Below are 13189 nucleotides of genomic sequence, written 5' to 3'. Positions count from 1 at the left end.
TCATTATCACGCCACCTTCTCGGTAAGTATCTCTAAGCCATGCTTATATGCATAGAGCTCTTTTAGTCTCATTTTGGAAAGACAGTGACTCCAGCTCCCTGATAATTTTTGTCACTCTTTTCTGAACTCCCTCCAATTTGTTAATATCCCTATGGTAATGAGATGCACAGAGCTTAAAATAAGCATTCAAAAACAGGAATGTACCTGAGGTAGAACTAACCAGCTGAGCCTCAGAACACTCCAGTGAGTTTTATCAGTACAAATTTTACAGTTGGGCAAACTCAGGAGATTCCTTGCTCTGACCACTAATCAATATGCCTTTTAAAAACAGCCACATGACGAGCCCTTGAATTTTATAGAGGACTGTATACAATTCACTCCCTTTATTTGTTTGGTTCTGCTTATATGGGTGATACGGACACTTTCTTGTTTTAAAGAACGGGGGGTGGCAGTCCATGTGTCTGGGACAGCAAAAATTTTTGGTTCAGTGCTTCCAGAACAATATTTTGAGAGAGGGACCATATAACCAGGCCAGAATTTGCCTGGAGTGATGCCACATAAAACCAAACCTGGTGAAATGGTGTGTGCTTTTTGGAAGGAGTGTTGATAATTGAGTATTTCAGAGTTACTACGATTTCATTACTGGAAGTATTCATTACTACACAGAGTTACTGTGATTTCATTACTGGAAGTATTCCTACTGTGTAATCCATAAATCCCCCACAAAGAATCTGAACTTTGGAACCTCTATGCAGCTTTACTGTGGCTCACCATATGAGCCATGTGCACTATGGTTCAGCTTACTGGGTCCTCCAGAGTGTTAATGGATGCCAAGTTGCTCTGAACACAGTAATAAGGTATTGACATCAAGCTTTGCTTGCTGGAGACTTGTAAACATTTAGAAATGCTCTGTTATGCAAGCAAAATAAAGGCTCAAGCTCTTAATTCTTTTAATCAACACACAGCTGCTGAGGGTGATAAGGTGACGTGGCTTTAGTTTAAAATGAAGGTAGCTACAGCGAGATGGGAGGAGGTGAATGTGGCTGAAGGCAGACGCCATGTTGACCACTAGGGTGACCAGACAGCAAGTGTGAAAAATCGTGACGGGGGTGAGGGGTAATAGATACCTATATAAGACAAAGCCCCGAATATCAGAACTGTCAGATGCATGACAGTGGGCTGTAGCCCATGAAAGCTTATGCTCTAATAAATATGTTAGTCTCTAAGGTGCCACAAGTACTCCTGTTCTTTTTGTGGATACAGATTAACACGGATGCAACTCTGAAACTTAGGAGTAAAGAGGTTATTTTACCTCTGTATTTTGCACTGGTGTGACCACCGCAGAAATAATGTGTCCAGTTCTGGTGCCCACAGTTCAAGGAGGATGTTGATAAATCGGAGAGGGTTTAGAGAAGAACCCCAAGATTGATTAAAGGATTAGAAAACAATCCTGATAATGATAAGCTAAATAGACTCCAAAGAGCTCAATTTAACAAAGAGAAAGTCAGAGGTGACTTGATTACTGCCTGTAAGTAGCTACGTGGGGAACAAATATTTATTAATGGGCTCTTCAGTCTACCAGAGAAAGGTACAACACAATCCAATGGCTAGAGGTAAATTCAGACTGGAAATTAAGGCAAAAGTTTTGACAGTGAGGGTAATTAACCATGGGATCAATTTACCAAGGGTCGTAGTGGATTCTCCATCACTGACGATTTTTAAAATGAAGATTGGATGTTTTTCTAAAGGAGCTGCTCTAGGAATTATTTTGGGGAAGTTCAATGGCCTGTGTAATACAGGAGGTCAGACTAGATGATCACAGTGGTCCCTTCTGGCATTGGAATCTATAAACAAGCCAGATTCCAGCATGCTTTAATTAATATGCCATCCAGGAACTGCAGAGGAGAAGACGCTAGCTGCTCAAATGGCTAGACTGGGCAGTGAGTTTACTTTGTCCTGTTCTACATAGGTTCTTACACTGTGCTCATTACCATAGTCTTTGAACACTTTCCAGTCAGGTATTAACCAACATGGCTAACTTCTGCCACATTCGCTCTCTCATCCTCTCCCCACGGAAAGAAGTATTTGCAGAGGAGTGTTTTTATTTAAATTCACTCACACATCCTCCACACCCCCCACCCCACATGTATGTTAGAGAAGACAGGATCAAAGAAATGTGCCTTGCATTTGGAACAGAAGGTGATGAGGTTTATGATGGCCCTTAGTTCCAAGGGGAGTTCATTTCACAGTCTCAGACCAACCTCAGAGAAAGTCCTGTATCGCACACAGACAAGCTTTACCCTTATTGTAGAAAGTTTCATTACGCCAGAGGAGCATTGTTGTCAGACACAGTCTTCATCTGAGAACTTTATATCGTCTTTTAGATATCCTGTGCCCAGCCCATGGTGAGCCTTGACGGTAAGGGCCATGCCCTTGAATGATTCTAAATTCTCTGGGAAGTCAGTGCAGGGAACATAGGACAGGCTTTACACGCTCACAGTAGCCTGTGTTGCTGAAATGTGCAGCATTCCATACTAATTGGAGTTTCCTAAGCACTGAAGGCTTCATGCCCAGGTCTATCACATTGCTGTAGTCCAGCCAAGAGATGATGAACGCATGAGTAACTGAGGCCAGGTTATCATTTGTCATGCTGGGACTTATTCTCCTAGCTAACTGGAGATGGTAGAAAGCATTACTCTAAACATTTTAGTGTGTTACCATGGACCCCTGCCACCTCTCAGGTCAGATAGCAATAGCTCATGGTCGACAGTGCTGAATGATGCAGAGAAGTCTCAGAAGAGAAGAATGGATGTCTGCACTCTATCCACTGACAGGAGATCATCCATCAGTGCCACTAAAGTGGTTTCAATTCAGTTCTGGCCTGAGCCCAGATACTGCCAGGTCTAGAGTATTAGCATCAATCAGATGAGTTTAAAGTTGGCCTTTGGCTAGCTTCTCTGTGAGCTTTCTCATGAATGGGAGGTTTGACACTGATTCTTGCCAACTACCACACGATGTATCCAGGAGGGGCACCTTCAGTGTTGGTTGGATTACTGTATGTTTGAAGGAGGAAGGGAAGATTTCTTTTCTGAATGAGGCACTGGCTATTTTGATCAGGAGTGGCACCGACTGTCCATAACTCTCTTTCACAAGCCATGAAGGGCATTGGGTTCAACTGACAAGTCTTAGGTTGAAACTCCTTTAAGGTGTCCAGATGCCTGAATGTACTGAACTCTAGGTGGGAATGCAACTGGCTGTTGGGTATAGGCAGAGCAGATCTGTGCTCTCTCATGATCTTTAAGGAGCTGATTCATGATTTTTAAGTGTTTGGTGTTAGGAATACTGGGAAATAGTGGGTCTGTTTCAATGTCACCACGATACTCTGCTGTACCACATGCAAAGAGTGGAGAGGGAAGAAACACAGTCTAGTGGTCACTAGAATCTATTGGTCTGTGCCAAGCCAGGAGTTCCTGTGTTCCAAAACTGGCTCTGATACTAACTTTATTTATGACCTCAGTAAATGATGTAACTGACTTAATTGGGAGCATGAGCATGTGGAGCACTTCTGAATATTAGGCCCTTAGCCTTTTTGTGTCTCAGTTTCTCCATCAGTAAAAAGGGGATTGTAGGCTGTTGGTCCATCTCCCTCAGCACAGGAAGGACTAACTCCACAGCCAGTGTCTGTTCAGGCCCTTCCTTCAGGGAACAGTTGTATTCCTCAAACCTCAAATACCAAAACAAAGTTAGTTCTCTGACCAAAGAAAGCTGCAGCTGCCTTTTCCCTTACTTCTCTCCCCACGCTCCAGGACTAGCTACAAGAACCTATCTACTGGTCACACCTTTTCCATCCACTAATCCACTTACTGGTTCTTATAATCACTTGTTCAGGTTTGGCTAGGAGGTCACTGATCAGTCACAGGTGAAGCTGAGCCCAGCTCCCCTTAGAGGGCCAGCCACCCTGTGACAGGGATAAAAATATTTACCTAATTCACTTGAGATGATCAGTTAGTTACTGCACGTAAAGTGATAAGTACTATTATTGCCAGAGAAAGCTGCTTATTGCAGCTGCAGCCTTCAATTCCAGGACTCCAGATGGACTCCAGATATCTCCTCCACTTGTGAATCACCTAGGCCAAGTCTCAGCACAAAGGACATTCTAATTTCAAAAGGCAATGAGCCTGTAAATGCCCACCCCTAACCAATGAATATATTTACCAGCTCAGTGAGACATATATCTGTAATTTGTGAGCTCTGGAAGGATCTGAGGAATACATTACATTGGAAGCAGACCCATCATGGATCTAATTCATTAACATGTTCATTAAATAATGGGTGCAGTGTCTCTGTGTAATATTTTTTTACAAAAAATAAACAAATCCAGAACAAATTAAAGCAACAGGCTGCTTTTGAAAGATAGCATTGTTGCTTATGAGTCTCAGGGTCCAGCATGTCTGCAAGGCTTCTAATCAAGACAGACAGAGTAGCACCACATTAAAATCAGAAAGTTATATTATTTCTGGAACAGCAAACTAGTAAGAAGTACAAAATCCATATGCCTTCTGCAAGACCAAGCAGTTAGCCTCAGTGCACAGCCCTGGGCTGGCTCTGTCTTTGGATTTCTCATATAGTAGTAATAAGAGGATGAATCCTTCATAATGCAATTGGAGGCCAAAATATCAGTCCAGAATCAGTAGAATATAGAGATATCCTGACCATGTTCCCATTGCCTCTATGCTGGCAGAAAGGATAGAATGAAGGAGGAGATAGCACAACTGCTGGTGTGACATCAGTGGCTTGCCCCGTATTAGGATGATCTTCCTATGTCTCTGATTATGTCTGTCATTAAATGGCTTGGGCAGTCTTGGACAAAACAACCACACAACATACCAGGACTTGAACGTGGGGTTTTGTTGTTGTTAACAACTCTTGTAACCCAGGGACTTCTTGATGCCAAGCGGCAGAGTGCACAGGGATTTCAAAGGATTTTACAGATCCCCCGGGTTAGATATCTGCATAACAATTCAGTAAAAGGGTGACTTTCAATAGACCCGATGTGCTAACAGAGCAGCGGTCATCATAACCATTGCAAAGTATTTATATGGCTAATGTTTAAAGACTTATGGGTCTATTCTAAAAATTACGTTCTTAAGATAGGTAACCAGGAGGGAACATGTCTCAGGCAGGTTCCCTTCAGGCAGTGAGTAACAGACACTTATCTCCCAGTCTGATCATGGTATATGAATACCTCACAATGTGTGCCTATTTGCAGACCCAAGATGCTGATTAAGAGATTGTTTTTTCCTGTATACTCCTTTCTTGTTGACTGCACAACCAGCAGCTAAGTAAGTATAGGTTCTAGAATGCATGTTATGATTTTATTTTTATATATAACCTTTTGTTTCCAATACTTCTATTTGCTATTTCTTGAATTTCTATACTTTGTTAAATAAGCTTTTACTTGTTATCACTATAAACACATCTAAGTGCTGTGTGTCAAGCAGAACAGTGATTTGAGATGAAACTGGTAAGCTGGGGGGTACTGTTTAATTGGAAGCCGTGAATCGGAATACTGCAAGTGTCTAATGGAACAAGTGCTGAAAAGTCCAAGGAGACGCTTGGAGGGTGCAGAGGTTGGAGTGTGCCTTGTGCTGCTTGTGGCAGGTGGAGTCGGCAATACAGGGCAGATACAGATGAGACTTCTCATGCTAAGGGCAGGTGGTAGTGCAGTGCCTCACAACCGTTGTTACACCTGCGAAGCACCACACTACTAAACTCAAATAACTTACAAAAAAATGGGAGAAAATTCAAAATCTATGCCCAACTGAGGATAGAAAAGGTTCCCACTCATAGAACAAGAGAAGACCTTCAGTAAAAAACAGGAAAGATATACCTCATCTTTTTAAATAAGAAAAAAAGCATGAAAATTCTCGGGGGGAGGGGTAGAAAAATCATCCACAATTGCTTTAGGAACGCAGAGATTGCCACAGCAGATCAGACCTCTGTGCCACCTAGTCCAGCAGTCTGTCCCAAAAAGTTGTCAGTGCTAGATGCTTCACAGAAAGGTGCAAAAACCTCTTGAAAGGACAATTATGGAATAACTTGGCCATAGAGGAAGTTCCTTCCTAACTCATTTCAGTTAGTGGTCGGATTATTCTAAAACAAGAGGGCTTAGAATCTTTTTTTTTTTATCCTATTCAGCATTAATGGATGCATGTTCTCATTATCCATATGAATGTCTAATACGTTTTTGAATCCTACTAAATTCTTGAACTCCAACAAATGGCCATGAGTTCCATAGTTTATGTAAAAAGAAAAGGAGTACTTGTGGCACCTTAGAGACTAACCAATTTATTTGAGCATGAGCTTTCGTGAGCTACAGCTGGCTGTAGCTCACGAACGCTCATGCTCAAATAAATTGGTTAGTCTCTAAGGTGCCACAAGTACTCCTTTTCTTTTTGAGAATACAGACTAACACGGCTGTTACTCTGAAACCTGTCATAGTTTATGTAGTGGAGGTAAGTGGTATTACTTTTTGCCAATTTCAGATTGGTTACCTTTCAATTTAATTGTCTGTCCCTTGTTCTTTTATTATGAGAACAGTTACATCGGAGCTCCCAGCTGACCTGCTCTGTGCCATTTGTTAATTTGTGTGTGTCATGCCCCTAATTTATCTGTCTCCTCTCCAAAATAGTCCTAATCTTTTCAATATTCCCCTCACACAGAAGCCTTCCCATGCCTTTTGTTATTTTCATTACCAGAAATATGATTCTTTATAAATCATTTGGGGAAAAAAGGTACAAATTGGATTTTCTTTTGCAATATAAAAAGTCACCTTTAAGGCTAGCAAACAATGATATAAGGATAACTGGACTGCAGAAGCAACTTGAATCTGTGTCCCTTTGTTTACTGTGGTTAAGAAGATTCGACTAAATGCCTTGAAAATGTTTTATGTACGCTCTTTAAAACAAATTCAGTTATCTTATTGTGAAATATGTCCTAGTCTTATTACTGCTGGACAGATTTTGTTTGCTGGGGACTCAAGTCAAAGCAATTTCAAAGAAGAGAGGCCCATTTTGTTTTTTAATGTATGAAACCCTATGTAAGCACTATGTATGGGTATATTAGGTCTCTTTGATAAATTGAAATGTTTATGCTCCAGGGAGGTTATGGATAAGTCAGTGCAATAACTATCTACATTTAATGGTTATTTTGCTTTTAATGAAATGAAGAGAGACTTTTCCTCTTGGAATCTAGTTTAAATCAAACAGCACTTACAACCTCTTTTCTTATGCAACAGTCTAAACTCATTAACAGTCTAGGTCCTGAGTAATTAATTACAACTTCAACAAAGGAAAGGCAGTTATACTTAAGAGTCCAAGATTTCATCATTTTTGTACAGAGCTATTTTGGGATGGGATAATTCATCTGGCATTTCCTCCATTTTTTCATTCCCCAGAGGCCCCATATTGGTCTGATCTTGGCTTTCCAACCCAGTAGAGATTGTTGTGCTTCCTTGTGAACCCTATCAATACTGCAACTGGGATGACACATGACAGTCACTCAGGGTGAGAAAACATGCTCTTGTCTGTGCAGTGATTAAGCACGCTGTCTCTGCAACCTGCAATGTTCTAGCTAGTACTGTATGTGTAACCCTTCTGCCAGGTGGAGCCAGTAGCAACAAGGGGTGGGTACAGTATCTAGGGGTTCCTTTTCAACAATACAACACAAAACCGGCTCGAGCCCCCACCCAGTGACCTGGGACAATTACACACCACCCCCTGGACACCTATAAGAGGCAATACTTCCCCTCTCACAAGCACAGAGTCTGAGTGTAGCAAAAACTTTTAATAAAAGGAGGAAAGTAACACTGCATTAATTTGGGAGAACACCGCAACCAGGGTTCATAAACATAAACCATGATCAAAAGACCCACTCACAAGTAAGTTGGACAGAGCCCTCTTCCCTTCAGGTTCTTAAGTCCAGCAACCCAAAAGTCCCTTTAAGGTGCTCGTCCCTTCTCTGCACCCCACTCACAGTTGCTCTGCTTGGCCAGTGCATCCCCAGAGTTCAGAGGTTCATCTACAGAGTTCACCTCCCACCCTTGTGTGGAGGGGGCGTGGATAAGGAGTCACCTTACACGCTCCGCTGCTTCGGCACTCGCTCGTCATCCCAATGGCTGATTGCGGGGCTCTGCTCTGGCCCTCTCTGCTAGCCGCCTGGCTGGCCACTTTGCCAAGATGTCTTCAGGGCCCCCCACTTACCACAGCTTTCAGTGATTAATTTTAACTGGAAACCAAAGCCTCAATAATGAGAATCTCCTAAACAGCCTGACCAAAGAATCCTAATCCTAACTGGTATAGCTATGCTATTCCAATCCTGAGCTGCCACATATTCATCCCTACTATACACGATTTTCCAGTGACAGCCCAATCCTGAGCAAAGACTTCTATGTCGCATTATGAGGTGAACTTAAATCCATTATGGTTAAGGATGAAACAATCTAACTCACTTCAGGTCAGGTCGATGTCTGATCTGAACGATCAGGAAGAAGTGCAATATGCTATTGAACAGGAGATCAGGCTCAACTTCTCAGACTAGCATTTCAGGAGTTAAGATAAGCTAAAGATATTTTGAGCCTCAGAAGGCATCTGACACTACAATTTTTCTATCCGATGGGGAATTGGGAGAGGGAATCTGACTATTAGGTTGCATGGCTACATTAGGGGACGGATATTTTTTTCCCAGTCGCTGTATGTTTGTGAGGACAAATGTCTTTATGAATCTGGATTTCCTGCCGCAGATTACAGATTGAAAATATGTGTGGAATTCTTATGACTCCCCCTTCCACACAAAATGGTCCATCTTTCTTAATCCTTGATTTAGTAAGGGAAGAGCTTCCTGGTTGACGTGAACCTTTGTTAGGGTTTGGTGAAGTTAAGGAGGCATGTACTTCCCAAAAATAGAAACATGTTTGGTAAGCAAAGGCACTTAATAAACAACAAGAACTACTTTAAAAGCCTATTAAATCTAAAAACAATGAGGCTCCTGACAAGCCCTACTGAACATTTTAAGGTCTGTGAGCTAAACTATTGTTGCTCCCACTTCCAACTCTTTTACACTATGTATATAATTAAGAATATTGAAAATGTTAACCTGCTTGAGATCTGGTGTTTGTCCTTGCAGACACTTCTCAAACATAGCAAAATAGTAACAGGACCATTTTTGCTTCTCCACAAGTGCCATTTTAAAAATAGTAACAACTTGTTTCAACATTTCTGCAAAAAATTTGACCCATTTACCATTCTGCAGACAGACACACAAGTCTTTTCTCTCTCTGTATTATATAATTTTCATTAGCCTCCATTTCACAGACTTGCATCTTCATCAGTAAGAAGAATCTTTCTGAGTGGTGTGACAAAATAGGAGTCCCAAAGCCACAAGAAAAAGAGCACCAGATAAATAGGTATAATGAAAGACAGAAAGACTAAGTGTAACCCTTCTGCCCGTCAGAGTTTGAAAGTTTATCTGCGGAGCTTTACCTCCCAACTTGGGTGAAGATGGGACAGGGGTAAGAGGCACCTTACATGATCTGAAGCTGACCGCCCCACAGCTCCATAGGCCTTCGCTTCGCTCCGCTCCACCAGCTGCCCCACAAACTCCTTCACTCCGTGTCCCACCAGCAGCTCCTGCCGTCCTATGAACTGCTCCACCAGCCTGTCCACAAGGCACTCCAGCCATACTGCAAACTGCTCCACAATATAGCTTCAGGCTCCCCGACTACTTAACACAACACTCAGTGATTTCTTAGTCAATTCAGCTGTTAGGTAAATTCAGCTTATAGTAGGGGAGCCTCAGTGCTGGTGCACTGTTAGCCCAAAAAGAAAAGGAGTACTTGTGGCACCTTAGAGACTAACCAATTTATCTGAGCATGAGCTTTCGTGAGCTACAGCTCACTTCATCATCCGATGAAGTGAGCTGTAGCTCACAAAAGCTCATGCTCAAATAAATTGGTTAGTCTCTAAGGTGCCACAAGTACTCCTTTTCTTTTTGCGAATACAGACTAACACCTAACACCGCTGCTACTCTGAAACCTGTTAGCACAAAGTGAGCTCAGCAGCCTGTAACTAGACTCCTAATAGAATCAAAATTAGCTCTGATATTCCACAGTGGAGAGAGGAGGAAGTGCAATTAGCATGTAAGGCCCTCACCAAGGGGCCCATACCACCAAGTATTAATACTTGTCCCCAACCTCTCTCCATTCACAGAGTTTTGGAACCCATGACCCATGCCTAGCGAGTGCCACTTAGTTGATGGTGAGTCCCTCCATCATAACAAAAGGCCAAGTACAGTTCCAAGCACAGTTCCCATAATCAGGGTAATAACAATTTATTCTTCCTGCCCCAATAACAGAGACACTGGGGATCCCACAGCAGCCAAAGTGACCATTTGGGCAGCTATGGCCTCATTCTAGGCGGGGTGGGTGTACCTATGCAAATGAGATCGGCCCCTGAAGTTCTTTTCCACAACTTGCCACACCTCACCACCAGATGTCAGGGTGGAGCTCACCCTGACACTGCTTACATAAGTATACAATAACTTCTAAGTGATCAACATAATAGCCATGTTAGCCACCAAAATTAGCAATATTAAGAGCCTGAAACATAAAACACTGGCAGCTTAAGCACCCCATCTTCTAAGATTGGCTCAGAAGAGGGCTAATCAAATGCTGCATTACCCTTGAACCAGTATTAGCATCAATGGGAATTTTCTGCAAGTTTTCCCTATTGTAAACAAGACTTGTGCAGAAGCCAATCAAGTTTTGAATACTCAATCCTGTCTACACCACATGAAAATGCTCTCTATAGAGGGGGGATGGTATAGAGGAGGAAAGTTCTTTGAAGCACTTCCTTCTTCCTGCCAGGGTCACCTTGTTCATACTTGCGTTTATCTTGAGCCAGATGCTGATTTCAACTAGGTAGAGAGCTAGAAATCATACTGTTTGTTTGACACAAAGGAGATGGAGAGTTGAGGGTCATTTGCTTACTGCTTGTGCTCAAGCCCTAGTTGTCTCACCAGTCATCACAAAAGCTTGATACAGATGTTAAATAAAATGGGGGAGAGAGGACACAGCTGCATGGGACTCTGAATGAAGGCTTTCAGAGTGGATGAACAGTAGCCATAACAACCCAATGAGACTATCACGTTCAATTTAATCGGTAACCAAATCAGGATCTGAAAATAACTCATCAGAAGTGAAAGAGCAGTATATTAGCTCAATAATAAGTATAATTTTGCAGGGAGTTGAAGAGGGTGATCCACTTTTCTCTCAAGTCTGAATTTTTGAGACACAGTGGCTTGGGAGTACTGGGCAAATGATGCTTTCTGTCTCCAAAGGTGGCCAGTGTGCGCATCTTTGCACTCTTCCGCAGGCCAGAAATTGAGATCTTTAAATAGCAATGTTCTTTTTCTGTTTCTCAAAACACTATTACAGCAGGATGGAAAAAAATTTCACACTGCTGGTGTCACTTTTCAGCAATAAAGCTGTATGCCCAGAGAATGCTCTGAAATGCCCACTTTAGACAAAAACTTTCATTTCAAATGCAACTGACAGCATATACAGAATGAGAAACTTAGCTAAGAACAATGTGCAAAATGTAGTACTTTCTTTCAAAGAAGACATTTTCACTTGTTTTCTGAATTAATGAAAATATTTACAGGTCAGCCAGGTGAACTCAGTCAGCCTCCTGCCCCCCCTAAAAGAATGATATACAATGTCTAATGGCCACACATTGCTCTGGGATCAATTTGTGGAATTTATAGGACTGTACAGGGTCTTAAAGTAGGCTGTATCATACTTAATACAAAACAGTTTGCCACCAATTACACATACACAGCAGGTCAACAGCTGCAGAATTTCAGCAGGATAACTGCCCTCAGATTTAATACCTGCAGTCATCTCATTATCAGCTGATTTTATAAGCTGAAAGGAGTCCTTATTCCAATGCTCAGATTTGATGTGTTTATACTTCTGGGATGGAAGAGGGTTGGATTTCCCTATCATTAGAGGTGGAATGCCTGTAAAATATATAAATATATACAAATAAAACCCAAACCAGAAGCAGACCCACTAAATAGTACCAAGAGGGTACCCTATTTTCAGGCAGCTCTTGGAAAGTGTCTGAATTAATGATCAGAGAGAGAGTTGTACCTATAGAGGTCTCTGAGTTCATCAGTTCCCCTATTCCTCCTTCTGGGGGAAGCTGTGTTCTAGTTCTCAGTGTCAAGCTTATAGCTAGAATAAATCTGGTTCTTATTTTACTTTGCTGTTTCAGAGCACACAGGCATTCTTAGTGGAAGAGAGAGATGGAATACAGGGCGGTTGTGGCAGCTGGGTTGTGATTTGGCAATAGCTAAGTCAGTTGGGTGGGCCGGGGCACATTAGGTTCAGGGAGCAGCGACTGTCCTTTTGTTCTGTTTGTACAGCACCAACCTGGTCCATGACTGGGGTTCTTAAGCACTTTGATAATACAAGTAACACATGATAAGCAGCTCCCATGATAGAGTCTGTGTCAGTTGGGAGTAGTTATGGCAGTTGAAAAAACACAAGGGACTGGATGTGTCATTTGGAGTAAGAGCAGGGACTGGCTGCGATGAGGCAGGAGTGGCTGTGCAAACTGGGACGAAATTGGGAGTAGCTGTGTGAGCTGGGGGGCGGGGAAAAGGATCTTGTGAATTAGGAGCCTTGGTGATTGTAGGGTGGCCACTCATGCACTCCCAGACTACCAGACATTTGGTAATTCCAGGAATGGTGTGACTTACCCCCCACAACATGCCACATAGGGGGGGGGGATGCCATTTTGGGGAGTGCGCTGCCCTGCTCCTGTGACCTCACCTGCAGGGCGCGGGAGGTCACACTGTGGAGCAGCGTGCTCCTCAAAATGGTGTCTCCAACACCCAATACGGCCCAAATCCACCTCCGGTTCGGTTTCAGTCTCAGGCAGGGGACAACCCACCCAACAGGTGGCCTGTGGGGTTTACAACCTCACCAGCAGCTTCCCCGGCGAGAGCTGGGGCAAAGGCCGGGAGCGGCTGTGCCCGCGGGAATCCGAGGCGCTGCTGCTGCTCGGGCCTGTGCCGGTCAGCCAGGCCCCTTCCAGCCGGCCCTTTGGCCTCCCCCGGCACGGCCTTC

The sequence above is a fragment of the Eretmochelys imbricata genome, chromosome 8 (genome assembly GCF_965152235.1).
Source record: "Eretmochelys imbricata isolate rEreImb1 chromosome 8, rEreImb1.hap1, whole genome shotgun sequence".
Taxonomy (NCBI): Eukaryota; Metazoa; Chordata; order Testudines; family Cheloniidae; genus Eretmochelys; species Eretmochelys imbricata.
This window is presented reverse-complemented; position numbering follows the sequence as displayed.